General features: G+C 36.2%; 1 pseudogene; it reads right to left on the reverse strand.

The window, feature by feature from the left end:
* Positions 1-6125: 6125 nt before the first annotated feature.
* On the reverse strand, positions 6126-6855 carry LOC146924703 (uncharacterized; annotated as a pseudogene).
* Positions 6856-19332: the final 12477 nt, after the last annotated feature.

Below are 19332 nucleotides of genomic sequence, written 5' to 3' on the forward strand. Positions count from 1 at the left end.
AAAGGCAAAGCTGAAATATGTGATTATACAGATAAGTACTATTTTTTCTAAAAATAGTATTAATATATTTTAGTAAAGGAAAAAATCATACCCATGATACTGGGAGTTTCGATTCGAACTTGGGATAATTCATAGCCAAGTTCACCACTATATTGATATAAATTGCATTTAGCATAGGTTACTAAATTATTCTGTGGGATTTTGAAATTATAAAGTAACCATTTTGGGTATGGTGGCCTAAAGGCCAAAGCAAGATTACAAGATGGAAATTTTGCTAGTCTCATTTTCTTTTCTAAAACATAAAGATATTTATTGGGTGTTCCAGGGGGAAAAATTGTTTCTGGAATTTTTTCTCGAATTTTGTCTCTCAAGGTCTGAGCAGCATAATATACTGTCCTCCTTGGATGTAAAGGGTTATATGCTGTTTGATAATATCTTTGAAATTGCTGAATTTCTTTAATGTGCGTACCTCTAGTCTTCTTGTCTTTGTTCTGCAAAGTGTGAAAAGTACTGGTCAGTTGAGGCAGCAATTCATCAGGATTCCCTCGATTGGATTGGCGTATGTAATAATTTCGCCACCATCGAAAGAATGTTTCAGAGCATGCAAATGATGTTGAGAAATATGTAGGCTCGAACACAGTTGTTCTCTTGGCTTGAATTATGGATTTCCACACAGGTTCGATCAGAGGAATTTTCCATTCACTTATACTTTTGAACGAAGAGCTAGGTTTCGATTGAACCATACCAAACTGTCTAGCTACATGGTTAGGTTGGTAACCATATACTCCATAAGGGCTACCAGGTGTAAGTCTGCTAGATAGATAGGTAGGGGTCAAATAAGCTTCCCATATAGCATTGATTTCTGTTTTGTTGGCTGTTTTCGAAGTAGTGGGAAAATCCTCTTTGAACCAGTTAGGTCCATATTTCCTAGTGGTAAATGGTGCCATTATAGGGGTGAAAATGGGACAATCAAGCAAGGTTTTGTAAGCATTCTCAAAAAGTTGTTGCGAAGATTTGTTCCCATCAGGGTGAAACATAGCTAAGCCTATACCTTCAGTGGTCCTTTCTGAGTATGCTGATGTGTAAGAGGAAGGTAGGATCGAAGCAAGTTTTGATCCAAAAATGGCTAAAAGCCATAGTTGGAACAACCATATGGGTCCTGATACAACTAAATTCCCACCAGTTCGGGGATAATCTCTAAGATTATTAGTTGTATGGTTAAGGGTTTCATACAAAGAACTTAGAATCAGTTTGCTTAAACAGATATCTGTTCCTTCATGTAACTGATTAGCTAGACACATGAATTTCTTAGGGACTTGTACTGACCTTGAGCAAAAAACATGCATAGATAACCAGTAGGTCAAGAAAGCTACATGTTCATCTGCAGATACTTCAGCACATTTGGTATCATGGTTGTTAGCTATAAACAAACCATAGGCAGGGCTATCGAAATTTACTGAGTATTGAGAGGTGGTAACATCTGGATTAAAGGTGTATCCAGTTGGTTTTAAGCTAGTAAGGCCGGCCACATCTAAAAGGGTAGGAGTGAGCATTCCACATTTCAAGTGAAGGCTGTTGTTCGATGGGTTCCAAAAATGTAAAGCAGCAAATATCAATTCATTATGGTATTTTGGACCATATCGAGATATTTGGATGAGATCAAAAATCCCTTTCTCCTTCCAGAATTGTCCCTTTTGTTTTTGAACTTTGTCTAACCAAGCAATGTATTCTGGAGAAGGTTTTGGTTCAGTCCTAATTTTGGATTTTACAAAACTTAGGTCAAAAGGACCTTTTGTGAAAATTAAAGGAGGTTGAGTTTCAATACATGGAAAAAGAGAGTTAATTTCTGGAGTTTCAGGTTCTAGAGAAATGGGGCCTAAGAATGCATGTGGAGTATCAGTACAAGGGATGATTACCTGGGTTTTCCAGATAGCTTTTTCAGCTTCATTGATCTCTGGTTCGTTCACAAAAGCAGGAGCAGCATTGGCGATTTCTTCAGTGAAATCAATGGGTTCTTCGCGATTCACATGAGAAGTTCCTGCTGCGTTTGTCATTGTTTCAATGTTTTTGTGAGAAGTTGATGAATAGTGAAGATTTCGTGTTTAAAGATAGGAGTTGCAGAAAATTCGAAGTTTTTTCTTTGAGAGAATTTTGGCGGAGAAGAGGAACAGTGAAAGTGAAAATGAAATGGTGAAAAGTGAGAAGAGTAAAGGTGAGTTTGTTTCTATATGGACCTTTGATCATGACACATGTCAAGATCTTATTTTGACAGTTTTACCATTAAAAATGGCGTCTTTTCCAATATTAGAGAACGTGGCCCACTAACTAAGATTGTGGGGTCAGTATTTAAAGGAAATTTGAATTAGTTTTGAATTAAATACTGACATCATTCATTTCGATGGAGAATGTTAGTTATTTTTTCAAAAACGTTTTTTTCTTCTTCGGTGAAATCGAAAATGGCGTTTCTGGGGGGCAATTTGTTAGCCAATATATTTTACTAGCTGTAATAAATGTGGTCAAAGTATAGTTGACCTAGATTTAAAGAAGATTCGAACAGAGTGTTGTATTGAAAGCAAATTTAGGTTCGAAGATGGTAGAAGACTTCGACAGAGCAGTTTTCGAAGGTGGTTATCAACAGTTATTCTTTAAGTCAGTTTGTATTTTAAGTTTGTTTTCAAATAAGCAAAACTGTCGACTTGTGGCAGTTGTAGTTTGAATTTCAAAGAAGTGTAGTTATTTCTAGACTTAGTATAAATAGTAGTTTTTCATAGGAAAAACGGGTCACAATTCCATCATACAAACTTACACTCAAAGTATCCGTATGGAAGCGAGAAACGAGTCACAAGTTGCAATGTATGAATCTGTGTACCAACTTTTGTTTAATCAATACAATTTACCTTTTTTTCTTTAAGTGTTCTTGCACTTTACTTTATTAAGTTCGATTGAGTTCAAGTGGATTGAATTCGATTGTTTTTATCATATTTCTTATATTTTCGACACCAGAGACACAGAATTTCTAACAACAAGAACAAACACAATATGTCCTAAGATTTACTGGTTGATCTTGCAAGTTACCATTTGTAAACCAGCGGTTGTTTACGAAAATCCAACGTAAACACACCCCCCCTCAAGTTGGAGGTGGGATTGAAATCTCAATGACACCCAACTTGCCGAGTATTCGTTTATAAGCGTCACCTCCAAGTGGTTTAGTAAAAATGTCAGCTAGTTGGTCAGAAGAACGAATATAGGAAGGATTTATGAGATCTGATTTAATTTTCTCACGAACAAAATGACAATCAATTTCGATGTATTTGGTGCGTTCGTGAAAAACTGGATTTTCGGCAATGTGAATGGCAGCTTGACTATCACAGTGAATTGTGATCGGCTGAGGATGATCAATACCGAGATCAGATAGAAGATATTTTAACCATTGCAACTCAGAAGATAAAGTTGCGAGAGAACGATATTCTGCTTCAGCAGAAGAGCGAGAAATTGTTGGTTGTTTCTTGGTTTTCCATGAGATGGGATTAGAACCTAACATGGTAAAATACCCAGTAGTAGAACGCCGAGTTGTAGGACAACCAGCCCAATCAGAGTCTGCATATCCAACTAAATTAATGGAGCTCGATGCCGAAAGAAATAAACCTTTGCCGACACTCCCTTTAAGGTATCGAAGAACCCGTGTGGCCGCATCGAAATGAGAGGAATATGGGGATTGCATGAATTAACTAAGAGTGTTAACGGCATATTGAATATCAGGTCGTGTCACTGTTAGATATAGGAGACGACCTACGAGACGACGATAAACTGTCGGATCAGAAAGAGGGGTTTCGTCTTTTGGACGTAGACGAAGATGTTGCTCCATAGGAAAATATGATGGGCGACAACCAGTCATTCCGGAGTCAGATAAAATGTCAAGTGTATATTTTCTTTGACATAAGAATATTCCCTTTTTAGAACGAGATACTTCAATGCCTAGGAAATAGCTAAGATTACCAAAGTCTTTGATAGAAAAAGATTGGGCAAGAAATTGCTTTATTTTTGAAATGGCATTTTCATTGTTGCTGGTGATGATGATGTCATCAACATATACAAGGACAAATATGGCTGTTTGATCACAATTGTAAGTGAATAAACTATAATCAGAAATTGATTGACGAAAGCCTTTTTGAATAAGAGTGGTGGAGAATTTAGAAAACCATTGGCGAGAAGCTTGTTTAAGACCATAAATTGATTTATTTAGTTTACAGACACATGGTTTCTCTTTATGAGAGAATCCAGGAGGTAATTTCATATAAACTTCTTCACTAAGATCTCCTTGGAGAAATGCATTGTTAACATCAAATTGATATAATGGCCAATTTTTTATGGCAGCAATGGAGAGAAGAAGCCGAACTGTGACTAGTTTCGCGACAGGTGCAAAGGTATCATGATAATCGATGCCTTGAACTTGATTGTAGCCTTTGGCAACTAAACGAGCCTTATATCTCTCAATGGAGCCATCAGAGTGATATTTGATTTTGTAAATCCACTTACAACCAATTGCAGATTTACCTTCGGGGAGTGGACATAAAATCCAAGTGTTGTTTGACTCAAGGGCTTGAATCTCCTTAGCCATAGCGTCACGCCATTCAACTGATTTCATGGCTTGAGAATAAGACTTTGGTTCTTTATTTTCAATGATATTAATGAGAAAAGCTCTATGGGAAATACTTAGATTGGATAATGATAAATAATTTTCCAAAGGAAAATTAATTTTTGATGTAACATTATTAATTTTACATATATAATCCTTGAGATGAATTGGAGGATTACGAATACGTTGAGAATGACGATGATTTGGAGGGTTCATTTCTGTCGAAGGAGAATTATTTGAGAGAGATTCTGCAAAAAATGATGGAGGATTAGATGAGGCATCATCTTCAGGAGTGGAAATAGTCACAATTGTATCATTTGAATTATCAGAATTATCATTGTTACTATTTTCAGGAGGAATATTAGGATGAGTTGGTGAACCAGTAAATAGGTCATCAAATTCATTATCAAGAATTTGAGTGTTAATGCTTATTGCATTATTAAATGGAGGGGATTGAATATCTTGATAAGGAAAAACAGTTTCTTGAAATTGAACGTCGCGAGAAACATATATTTGACAAGTTTTCATGTCATATATGCGGTATCCTTTTTTATTAAAAGGGTAACCAACAAAAATACCAGGTTTGGAACGCTCATCGAATTTATGTTGAATGTTCATATTTTTAGCAAAACATAGACATCCAAACACGTGAAGTGATGAGTATGAAGGAGGAGAACCAAGTAAAACTTGATGAGGGGATTTAAATTTTAGGATTGGAGTTGGAAGTTTATTTATAAGATAGGCTGCAGTAAGAACACATTCACCCCAAAATGGAAGAGGTAAGTTTGCTTGAAAGCGTAAAGCTCTTGCGACATCAAGAAGATGTCGATGTTTTCGTTCCACAACTCCATTTTGTTGAGGAGTTGCGACGCAACTGCGTTGATGAATAATTCCATGATCATGAAACCATGTTTGCATTTGTTTGGACAAAAATTATGAACCATTGTCAGAACGAACAGTTTGGAGTTGAGGAAGAAAAATGTCTCCGTTACCAAAGTTGATTTGATCAATTTTGATATTAAATTGACGATTGATTTGATTAAAAAAATGAACTAACATAGTGAATGTTTCAGATTTATGTTGCATTAGATACAACCAAGTACATCGCGAATAATCATCGACAATGGTTAGAAAATAGCGTGATCCATTATTAGATGGAATGGAGAATGGACCCCAAATATCAACATGAATTCGTTCAAAACAATGAGATGAATTAGTTGTTCTTGAGGAAAAGGGTAAACGTGGTTGTTTTGCACGTGGACAAACTTCACAAGAAAAATCTTTGTTTGCATTAATTTCTGGTGAATTTTTAACAATGAAATTGAAACGAGACATGGATGGATGACCTAGGCGTAAATGTCGTAGGTCAAACTTATTACAATGCTTAGAACTAAAAAAGGAACTTAATGGATGACTAAGGCAATAGTGATCCTTGTCATGCTTATTTGAGACTAAATCTTCATTCAGATAGAAGAGTCCGTTGCGAGCACTACCCTGACCAATCGTCTTCTTTGTTGCTTGGTCCTGAAATATGCAACGAGAAGATGAAAAAATTGCATCACAATTTATTGATTCTGTTAATTGTGAAACAGACAATAAATTGAATTTGAAAGTTGGCATGTGGTAAACATTCGTGAGTATAAGTGACGGTGAACAATTGACAGTGCCTATGTGTTTCACAAGCGCTTGAGAGCCATCAGGTAGTTGAACTGAGATTTGATTATGAACAGGAGAATATGAAGAAAAAAGGGAAAGAGATGTACATATATGGTTAGAAGCACCAGGGTCAATAATCCATGAAAACGGAATACAAGTAAAAGTTGTACCTGCTAAATTCACTGATGATCCCACATTGTCCTCTTTGGCTAAGAGAGTCAGAAGCTTGTGATATTGTGCACTTGATAGTCAGTTTTCTTCTGTGGCTTACTTGTGTTACTTGGGAAGCCATGAATTTGATAACAAGTAGCGATGGTATGACCATGCCTGTTGCAATGTTCACAGAAAGGACGCTGACATTTTCCTGGAGTGCGACTTGGCGCTTTAGAAGTTTGGAGTGCAGCAGATTCTACAGCAGGAAGAGGTCGAAAATTGATCTCTTGTTGTTTTTCTCCTTGGCGGACAATATTATAGATACGCTGAATCGAAAGGAATGGATCCATCAGAAGGATTTGACTAAAAACAGCAGAAAAACGATCATGAACGCCTTGAAGGAATTCCATGGCACGATCTTGATTCTGTTGATCAAGGATGCTTTTAGCATTACCACAGATACAAGGATTGACAAGAGCAATAGAGTTGAGTTCATCCCAAAGAGATTTAAGTTGGGTGAAATAAAGAGAAACAGACATGCCTTCTTGTTTGAGGGCAGAAATTGATTGTTTTAATTGATATATTTTAGGAGCATTTGATTGAGAAAATCGATCTTTTAGATCGGACCAGATTTGTGCTGCAGTTTCAGCATACAAAATACTAGGACGAATCTCGGTTGAAACTGAGTTAAGAATCCAACTTGCAACCAAATCATTGCATCGTTGCCATGTAAGGATGTCTTCTTTCTTCCTTGGAATGGTTAGTGATCCATCAACAAAACCAAATTTGTTTTTTGCACGAAGTGCCATTGTCACTGCACGACTCCATGAACCATAGTTATCACCTGTAAGTAAAGGGGTGACAAGAACAGTTGAAGGGTTGTCTGAGTGATGAATGACACAAGGGTCTGGGTTTGAGGTGGTTGTTGATGTTGACTGGACAGTTATGGGTGAGGAGATGGAAGAAAGTGGAGGATTTTCTGGTGGTGGTATATCAGACATGATGGCAAACAGAAGCAAAGGGAAAAATATTTGGAGCAAAGTGATGATATAAAGAGGACAAAGCTCTGATACCATATAAGAAAATGATGACTAGTATAGGAAATAAAGTTTGACAGTATTGATATCAGAATTGTGTGTTGTTCTTATTCATGTAAAATCTTATATATACAAGAATACAAGAATATTAGGTAATAATGACTAGCCTATAATATGATTATAATATAAAAACTATTAAATACATTACATGAGTCAACTTGTGTACAAGGAATCTGTCATGATATGCTTATTTAATTCCATAATATGCATTTATATGTCAATGATCACTAGTGTTGACCATATTCCATGATATACTCTCAACATCTTATGACATTCAATTTATAGAAAAAGAGATTGTAAACGGTTGTTCATAAAAAATAAATCATTTGAAAATCTAGGTATTCGATGTATATCCTCTCTTGTGATAGTCTTTGGATTATGTTGTACATCAATCAAGTTGTATATCAAGTTTTTTTTATTTCTTTTTTATGACAAAAGTTGTACATCAAGTTATCTTTGTACACTTGCATTAATATAGAATTAATTGTAATATTCTCTTAAGTAGAGTACTCCTATCAAAGTCTATCTTTGACTCTGTATAACTTAAATACAAACTCAACGTCTATTGTCATCAGCATGTTAGTGGCACCAACCTTTTTATCCAAAATGGTTCCGAAGAGACATTAAAAACTTGACTCCTCAAAGGACTCAGTTGAGTCAGAATCTTTGAGAAGACAATGAGGATTCAAACCAAGTCAAAAACTTTGCAACGAACATAATGAGCTTGTTGAAACCAGAATGTTTGAGTGCAAATGATTTGATAGTCATATACCTTGTGAAAAATCCAGTGTGTAGAAAGTTAGACAGAACATATTATGGTACTTGTAAAATTTTAACAAGTCTTCTTTTGCATCTTACATGCACTTGATTACTCATTTATAAAATTTCAAGCAATGTTGTCCCGGACACAACATATAAATATTTTTATAAATAATCATATATATATATATATATATGGGGAATGCTAATACACACCCACTTAAATTTTAGAAGGTGTGCATTAGCATCATAGTCCTACCTATTTTTGACAAAAAATACCCCTTTTCTCTTTTTTAATTGTCCTTAAATGTATGTCCTTTTAAGTAATTTCTCACCAAATTAATTGTGTCTCTCTCTTTCTCAAAGAATCCTTCCACGCACCACTAATTCATCTCAGTAACACCGAACAACACAGGAAGGAGTCACAAATCTCCGGCTACACGCCGCCGTACTGCGTCGTCAAAGGAATTATGCGCCGCCGTATTCCATTTGAGGATGGAAGGTCAGAATCGGAACCGCATGTTGGTGGAACGGTGTATTCTAACCCTTGTTGATGACACGGTGGAGTTGTTTTGATAAAAAAATGTGAAGATCTGTTTTTTTTTGTCATGGTTGGATTAAGTTTGGATCTCAGGTGGTTTCAATTGCTTATCCACCTTCTGCTCTGACAAATGTGATGAAGGTTTTCTGACGTAAAGGCTTTTTTTTTGGACTTGGTGAAGGTTTTTTTTTTTATAAACAGAGAAATCATTAATGTGATGAGAAATTACTTAAATGGACATATCTTTAAGGACAATTAAAAATGAGAAAAGGGGTAATTTTTGTCAAAAGTAGGTAGGTGTAGGATGCTAATGCACACCTTCTAAAATTTAGGTGGATGTGTATTAGCATTCCCCTATATATATATATATATATATATATATATATATATATATATATATACACTATGAGAATAACTATAATGGTGAGAATACTTGTGAACCTTTAGATCAAACATAAATGGTTCATATTAAAAAACATCACTTTAAACAACCCATGTGACTCATATCAATTCACGTTCATCTTCTCCAACCCATTAGTTTTTCCACTGCCATTTATTTCACTTCCGCCATTAACCTGTGCAGCGAGATTCAATGGGCTATGGCTTCAATTGACAACAAACAGGAAACAAAATTTGGGAGTAGTTGGTTGTGGGTTCCTTTTTCAAATTCATCTGCAATTTCAATTTTATAAAATGCATACAATTAAGAATTTATGGTCACAAAGCGATAACATCAATGGAGGAATTTTCTCAATAATGTCTTGAATTGCCGTTAATTTCCCAAAAATCTAGATCAAAAGAATAAACAAAGTGGAGATTTGAGATATGATTTCAAATACAGATCAAGTGCGTGAAATTAGATTAGGAAATGAAATGGTAATATTTCTAAAAAAAAAAATCAATTTTATGGCAGTGGAATAGACATGTCGAACAGATTGAAACAAGAGAATGGGTATCTTATGTGAGAATGGTGAAAATAATTTGTGTAACGCCCTATTTCTATTAATGCGATAAAACACGCGAATATAGCAGTTAATCAAGAAATAGACGCTACGTGTCAACATAATCCAAAATCTCAACATGCATATATATAAATCTCAGCAGTCACAGCGGATATAAAATCATACATCTCCATATCAAATCAATACATATGTCATGGTCAATAACATCAACATAAAATTCTCCAAAACTCAACAATGAGTACATCTCAAAATAAAATAAATCAATCAAAAACTAGGACACCGACTCGACTTAATCAGAGCCCTAGACTACGACGCCAAAGCTGATAACGGAGCAAGCTCCCGCTATCCAACCACTCACCAAAGCAACTACTCTTGCACAGTGTCTACCCATCCATACAGACAGGTAGGCGGCAAAAACCACTGGGGGTAAGCATTAAATTAATCATAATCAACATATAAAAACATAGCATTCAAGGATTCATACATATCACATATACATAACCATCTCTCCTAGAATACTAGCATCACATGATTAATATCCCCCATTACTTGCACCTCAAGCTATCATAGCATAACAGACATATTCAATCTCTAATCAAGACATCGACACAAGCTCATCATTTATCAATAACAATCAATGAAAGGATTACTCACCTCATTCTTCACTTAGCATACTTAACTCAACAAGTATAGTTCATCATTTCAAAGTTATAAGCAAGTAATCATCATCATCAAAGGAATCACCGTGTCATATGCATATACAATTCTCATTTCATCATTATTATCAAAGTAACTATCATCAAATAGGTTCACCAAGTGTATATGTACAAGCAAGTGAGACATGCAATTAGAACATAGTTCAATTATTCACAACCATCAACAAAATCCACCAATGTACATATACACCAATCCACACAATCACAACACTCACCAAATTTCACTAATACACAAATTCATCAAGTCACATATTCAATTATGACACAACTCATCAATTATTCGAATGCATGCAATGTTCTAGACTCTTCTAGATGCATGCGGTACCGTAACAACAGTCATTAGATGCCAACTGCACATCTATGTAAGAGTACACCTCCTCTTACATGTAAGAGTACACATCCTCTTACAACAACTATGTAAAAGTACACCTCCTTTTACATTAACATATGACTCAATAAGATATGATGCATGGACATACAACAACGACCCGATAATGCGCAACTTCAACAATTATCAACGACAATGTAAAAGTACACCTCCAATTACATTGACCAACTCAACAACAATTGCATTATCAAGTATTCATGTCCACACATTCAATCAATCACAATTCACATAAGAGTCATCCTCAACACATCAACATCAACTTATACAACATATCACAACAATTCCATATACTTCTCATAAACCAAGAAAAATGGAACAACACAACATTTCATGATAAACATCATATTCAATCTTAAACAATCCTCCACATATCATCAATCAATCATATAAAACTATCCACAAAAGATTTGTTAAGTAATTGGACTTCAAGATTATTTTCGACAAGTTCGTCTCTAGTTTCACCATTTTAAAATAATTGAAGCAATTAAACCAAAACCAAGTAAACAAGATTCAATGCCTCAAATAAGTATACCACTAGGCTACTTATAAGTACAGTAGAGGATACAATTACGTTTCACCGGCCAAATGCGACGAAATCATAAAAATCACAAAGTTCGTCTCACTTTATCACTTTTCAAGAAATTTCCATTTTCGAATCAAAACAAGTTAGATCCATCACACCATAGTCTTAACACCCTTAAACACCTTAATTGAACTCAGAGAACATAAGTTTGAAGTTAGGAAACATTCCATAAAGTTTGGGTTGACTTATAAATAGTTATGCGGAATTTTCGTAAAATTTCCCTAAGACCTCCTTGGAGTATTTTCCTCATAACTCACAAACCAAAAATCATTTTCAAGTCAAACCAAAGCCTTTGGAAAGCTAACAAAATTATCTACAACTTTTGTGTTTACGTCAAGAGCCAAATCAAAACAGAAATGTGAGAAAAAGACGCAAGAACACAAAACAGGGAGTGCTGTCTGAACAGTAGCTTCTGAACAGTGCTCCTGAACAGTAGCGCTTCTGAACAGTGGTGCTGTCCAGAAATTAAACTTTCGGATTTTATCCCATTTTCACCCAAAAATCCCAATTTTGATCATTCCAAACCCCAAAACTTAATCCCAAAGATGTTTATAGGTCATATAACATTCAAAACACTTAAACATACACAAGTTTTGAGATTAAAACATCAACACAACAAAATTCATCAAATCACCAACTTCCACAACTTTCAACAACAACAACAATTCTCATCATCAATTCATCAATTCATGATACCCAATGCATCAATTCATCAACAACACATGTTAGAACAACAACAACAACATTTGAACATGAATTCATCAACAATTCAACAACCACAACTTCATTCATCATCAATTTCATACAAAAACATATCATGTTCATATCTACCCATTTTGACATACAAATTCAACAATAACAACACAATTAACATTCAATTCATGTACATAATCATGTCAACAAAATTAAGCACGAAATTCTACAACCAAAAATCAAATTAAGCACTTAACCACAATTATGCAAGAATTAGGGTAGAATTAAACTAAAGGATTATGATTAAAGCCTAACCCCCTTTATTAATTCTTCTCAACACCAACTAAGGCTTCACTTTAGCTCCAATCCTAACTCCAATCCTTGAAGCTTGACCTCCCTCTAGCCTTCTCTAGATCTCCTCTTCAAACCCTTGTCTTCTCTCTATCTCTATCTCTTCTCAATTGAAAATGAAAATGTTGACAAAAACCCTATTTCCTCTACCAACTAGAGCTTATATAGGTTCACCTAATTGGGCTTAACCCATTTCTATTCTAACCCACAAATGTTACTACTCACTTAACGGTAAAATGTAACACTAACGGTCAACTACCGGTAAATAAAATAAATAACTACCACTCCCTAGCACTTAGTAAAATAACAAATCTCACTAAGCACTAAAAATAATCCTCAGCAAAATTACAAAATTACCCCTACTCTCAAAATGATCAAAATACCCCTAAGTCCAAATTGACTAAAATACCCTTCTAACACTGAATTCTACAATTCCCGACCAAAAATACACACAGAGGCAATTAATCACATAAGAGCACATATAACATACATAAATAAATAATAAAATAAATCTAGCGAAAAATCGGGCTGTTACAACTCTCCCCCACTAAAAAGAATTTTCGCCCTCGAAAATTACTTGAAGGAAACAACTCTGGATACGAAACCCTCATCCTACTCTCCGATTTCCAAGTGGCACTCTCACCAGTTGGTCCAACCCAAATCACTTTAACCAAAACAATCTCTTTGCCACGCAAACGCTTCACTTCACGATCCTCAATCCTAACTGGCCAAGTCTCAACGGTCAAATTATCTCTTACTTCCAAATCATCCACTTGAATCACATGAGACGCATCATACACATACTTCCGCAACTGAGACACATGAAACACATCATGAAGATTCGACAAAGATGGTGGTAACGCAATCCGATACGCTACAACCCCAACCTTCTCAATAATCTCAAACGGTCCAACAAAACGAGGAGTCAACTTCCGATACTTCAAAGCACGACCAACACCGGTTATAGGATTCACTCTCAAAAATACATGGTCACCAACCTAAAACTCAATATCCTTCCTCCTCTTATCGTGATAACTCTTCTGCCTACTCTGAGACGCTCTCATATTCTCTTGAATCATCTTAACCTTTTCGGTAGTCTCTTGCACAACTTCCGGTCCTAACAAAGCACTTTCACCTGACTCATACCAACACAACAGTGTCCTACACCTCCGACCATACAAAGCCTCAAACGGTGTCATTCCGATACTAGAATGAAAACTGTTGTTGTAAGTAAACTCAATCAACGGTAAACATTCAACCCAGCTGACACCTTGCTCCAAAACACAAGCTCTCAACAAATCTTCCAAACTCTGAATAGTCCTCTCCGTCTGACCATCGGTCTGGGGATGATAAGCATAAATCATCCTCAACTTAGTTCCTAAAACAACTTGCAAACTCTCCCAAAACTTAGAAGTAAACCTCGGATCCCGATCCGACACAATACTAGAAGGAATACCATGCATTCTAACAATCTGCTCAATGTAGATCTCAGCCAACTTCGCCACAGACATACCGGTCTTAATAGGAACAAAATGTACCGACTTCGTCAACCGATCAACAATCGCCCAAATCGAATCAAAACCCTTAACAGTCCTCGACAAAGCTCCGACAAAGTCCATAGAAATGCTATCCCACTTCCACTCTGGCACAAACAACGATTGCATCAAACCCGACGGTCTCTGATGTTCAATTTTGGACTTCTGACAAACCAAACAAGCATAAACAAACTCTGCAATCTCCTTCTTCATTCCAGGCCACCAAAACAACCTTTTCAAATCCTAATACATCTTGGTCGCTCCTGGATGAATACTCAAACTACTCCTATGACCTTTTTCCAAAATCTGTCTCTTAAGCTCAAGAACACTTGGTACACAAACACGATCATGAAACATCAAAACACCGTTCTCACCCAACCTGAAGTCTCCACCCTTGCCTTGGTTAACCAACACCACATGATCTACAAGTTCCAAGTCTTCCTTCTGACCATTCTTAATCTCTTCCAAAATATTACTTGTCAGCTTCAACATTCCTAACCTCACACCCTCCGGTGTCAACTCACTAACCAAACTCAAATCTCGAAACTGGTCAATCAACTCCAACTCTTTAACCATCAAAGCAGACATATGCAACGACTTCCTACTCAAAGCATCAGCAACAACATTCGCCTTTCCAGGATGATAACTCAGCTGAAAATCGAAATCCTTAAGATACTCCAACCATCTTCTCTGCCTCATATTTAACTCCTTCTGATTAAACAAGTACTTCAAACTCTTATGATCACTGAACACCTCAAACTTAGAACCATACAGGTAATGTCGCCAAATCTTTAACACATACACAACTGCTGCCAATTCCAAATCATGAGTCAGATAATTCTTCTAATGAATTTTCAACTGCCTCGAAGCATAAGCCACTACCTGACGATTCTGCATAAGCACACCACCAAGACCCATCTTAGAAGCATCACAATACACAACAAACGATTCCTTCGGATTCGGCAAAATCAACACTGGAGCTGAAGTCAACCTCTTCTTCAACTCTTGGAAACTCTTCTCACACTTAGCATCCCAAACATAAGCTTGTCCTTTCCAAGTCAACTGCGTCAATGGCAACGCCAACTTAGAGAATCCCTCAATGAACCTCCGATAATAACCTGCCAAACCAAGAAAGCTTCTAACTTCAAAAATAGACTTAGGTGATTCCCATTGTAACACTGCATCAACCTTTGACGGATCCACGACAATACCACCCTTAGAAATCACATGACAAAGAAAACCCACTTCTCGCAACCAAAACTCACACTTCGACAACGTAGCAAACAGCTTCCTCTGCTTTAAGACACCCAACACAATCGTCAAATGCTCTGCATGCTCTTCTTCTGACTTCGAATATACCAAAATATCATCTATAAACACCACCACAAAACGGTCCAGAAAAGGATGAAATATTCTATTCATATATTCCATGAAAACACCTGGCGTATTAGACATTCCAAATGGAATCACAGAATACTCATAGTGTCCATACCTCGTTCGGAACGCAGTTTTGGATATATTTTCCGCCTTCACTCTAATCTGATGATACCCTGATCTCAAATCAATGTTGTTGAACACCTCTGCACCAACCAACTGATCCATCAAATCATCAATCCTCGGAAGCAGATACCGATTCTTGATCGTCACCTTGTTCAACTGCCGATAATCCACACACAACCTCATGCTTCCATCTTTCTTCTTAACCAATAACACTGGAGCACCCCACAGAGAAACACTCGTCCTGATAAAATGCTTCTCGAGCAACTCTTCCAACTGCTTCTTCAACTCACCCAACTCTGATGCAGACATCCGATAAGGCGCAATCGAAATAGGATTCGTTCCTGGTACCAAATCAATTGCAAACTCAACTTCCCTCTCCGGCGGCAACTCGGTAATGTCGTCCGGAAAAACTTCTGGAAACTCTTGCACTACCGGCAAATCACCAACTCCTTTCTCACTACTTTCCTTCAAGGAAGCAAACATCATGAACACACTAGCTTCACCGTCCAAAGACTTCTTCACTTGCTCCGCGGTCAAGAACTTCCCACCTTCCTCAGCTACCGGCATAGAAAATGTTACACTCTTGGTCAAACAATTAATGTTAACACCAAAAGATAACATCCAATCCATACCAAAAATCATGTCCATATGCTTCAACGGAAAACACACAAGATCCAACTCAAAATCAACAGGAACCTTAACACAAACCACAACCAACTGAGCCTCTGCAGCCAAATATACCTTCCCTTGCCAAACCCAACGAACCTGAAACAACCTGCTACTCCCCCACTACACTCAAACCCACCTAAAAGAACGGAACAACACAACAAGTACCGACAGTACTTCCGTACATGTCGCATACAAACAGGAAATTCAACGGGTTTTGGTCTGGACAAGACCAACCAGGCTCTGATACCAACTTGTAACGCCGTATTTCTATTAATGCGATAAAACACGGGAATATAGAAATTATTCAAGAAATAGACGCTACATCTCAACATAATCCAAAATCTCAACATGCATATATATAAATCTCAACAGTCGCAGCGGATATAAAATCATACATCTCCATATCAAATCAATACATATGCCATGGTTAATAACATCAACATAAAATTCTCCAAAACTCAACAATGAGTACATCTCAAAATAAAATAAATCAATCCGAAACTAGGACACCGACTCGACCTAATCAGAGCCATAGACTACGATGCCAAAGCTGATAACGGAGCAAGCTCCCGCTATCCAAGCACTCATCAAAGCAACTACTCCTGCACATCGTCTACCCATCCATACAGACAGGTAGGCAAAAACCATTGGGGGTAAGCATTACATTAATCATAATCAACATATAAAAACATATCATTCAAAGATTCATACATATCACATATACATAACCATCCCTCCTAGAATACCAGCATCACATGATTAATATCCCCCATTACTTGCACCTTAAGCTATCATAGCATAACAAACATATTCAATCTCTAATCAAGACATCGACACATGCTCATCATTTATCAATAACAATCAATGAAAGGATTACTCACCTCATTCTTCACTTAGCATACTTAACTCAACAAGTACAGTTCATCATTTCAAAGTTATAAGCAAGTAATCATCATCATCAAAGGAATCACCACATCATATGTATATACAATTCTCATTTCATCATTATTATCAAAGTAACTATCATCAAATAGGTTCACCAAGTGTATATGTACAAGCAAGTGAGACATGCAATTAGAACATAGTTAAATTATTCACAACCATCAAAAAAATCCATCAATGTACATATACACCAATCCACGCAATCACAACACTCACCAAATTTCACTAATACACAAATTCATCAAGTCACATATTCAATTATGACACAACTCATCAATTATTCGAATGCATGCAATGTTCTAGACTCTTCTAGATGCATGCGGTATCGTAACAACAATCATTAGATGCCAACTGCACATCTATGTAAGAGTACACCTCCTCTTACATGTAAGAGTACACATCCTCTTACATCAACTATGCAAAAGTACATCTCATTTTACATTAACATATGACCCAATATGATATGATGCATGGACATACAACAGCGACCCGATAATGCGCAACTTCAACAACTATCAACGACAATGTAAAAGTACACCTCCAATTACATTGACCAACTCAACAACAATTGCATTATCAAGTATTCATGTCAACACATTCAATCAATCACAATTCACATAAGAGTCATCCTCAACACATCAACATCAACTTATACAACATATCACAACAATTCCATATACTTCTCACAAACCAAGAAAAATGGAACAACACAACATTTCATGATAAACATCATATTCAACCTTTAAAAATCCTCCACATATCATCAATCAATCATATAAAACTATCCACAAAAGATTTGCCAAGTAATTGGACTTCAAGATTATTTTCGACAAGTTCGTCTCTAGTTTCACCATTTTAAAATAATTGAAGCAATTAAACCAAAACCAAGTAAACAAGATTCAATGCCTCAACTAAGTATACCTCTAGGCTACTTATAAGTACAGTAGAGGATACAATTACGTTTCACCAGCCAAATGCGACGAAATCATGAAAATCACAAAGTTCGTCTCACTTTATCACTTTTCAAGAAATTTCCATTTTCGAATCAAAACAAGTTAGATCCATCACACCATAGTTTAAATACCCTTAAACACCTTAATTGAACTCAGAGAACATAAGTTTGAAGTTAGGAAACATTCCATAAAGTTTGGGTTGACTTAGAAATAGTTATGCGGAATTTTCGTAAAATTTCCCTAAGACCTCCTTGGAATATTTTCCTCATAACTCACAAACCAAAAATCATTTTCAAGTCAAACCAAAGCCTCTGGAAAGCTAACAAAATTATCTACAACTTTTGTGTTTACGTCAAGAGCCAAATCAAAACAGAAATGTGAGAAAAAGACGTAAGAACGCAAAACAGGGCGTGCTGTTTGAACTGTAGCTTCTGAACAGTGCTTCTGAACAGTAGCGTTTCTGAACAGTGCTTCTGAACATAAATTAAACTTTAGGATTTTAACCGATTTTCACCCAAAAATCCCAATTTTGATCATTCCAAACCCCAAAACTTAATCCCAAAGATGTTTATAGGTCATATAACATTCAAAACACATAAACATACACAAGTTTTGATATTAAAACATAAACACAACAAAATTCATCAAATCACCAACTTTCACAACTTTCAACAACAACAACAATTCTCATCATCAATTCATCAATTCATGATACCCAATGCATCAATTCATCAACAACACATGTTAGAACAACAACAACAACATTTGAACATGAATTCATCAACAATTCAACAACCACAACTTCATTCATCATCAATTTCATACAAAAACATATCATGTTCATATCTACCCATTTTGACATACAAATTCAACAACAACAACACAATTAACATTCAATTCATGTACATAATCATGTCAACAAAATTAAGCACGAAATTCTACAACCAAAAATCAAATTAAGCACTTAACTACAATTATGCAAGAATTAGGGTAGAATTAAACTAAAGGATTATGATTAAAGCCTAACCCCCTTACCTTAATTCTTCTCAACACCAACTACGGCTTCACTTTAGCTCCAATCCTAGCTCCAATCCTTGAAGCTTGACCTCCTTTTAGCCTTCTCTAGATCTCCTCTTCAAACCTTTGTCTTCTCTCTATCTCTATCTCTATCTCTTCTCAATTGAAAATGAAAATGTTG

The sequence above is a fragment of the Medicago sativa genome, chromosome 5, assembly GCF_051527215.1.
Source record: "Medicago sativa cultivar Bolivia chromosome 5, Bolivia_mono, whole genome shotgun sequence".
Classification (NCBI taxonomy): Eukaryota; Viridiplantae; Streptophyta; class Magnoliopsida; order Fabales; family Fabaceae; genus Medicago; species Medicago sativa.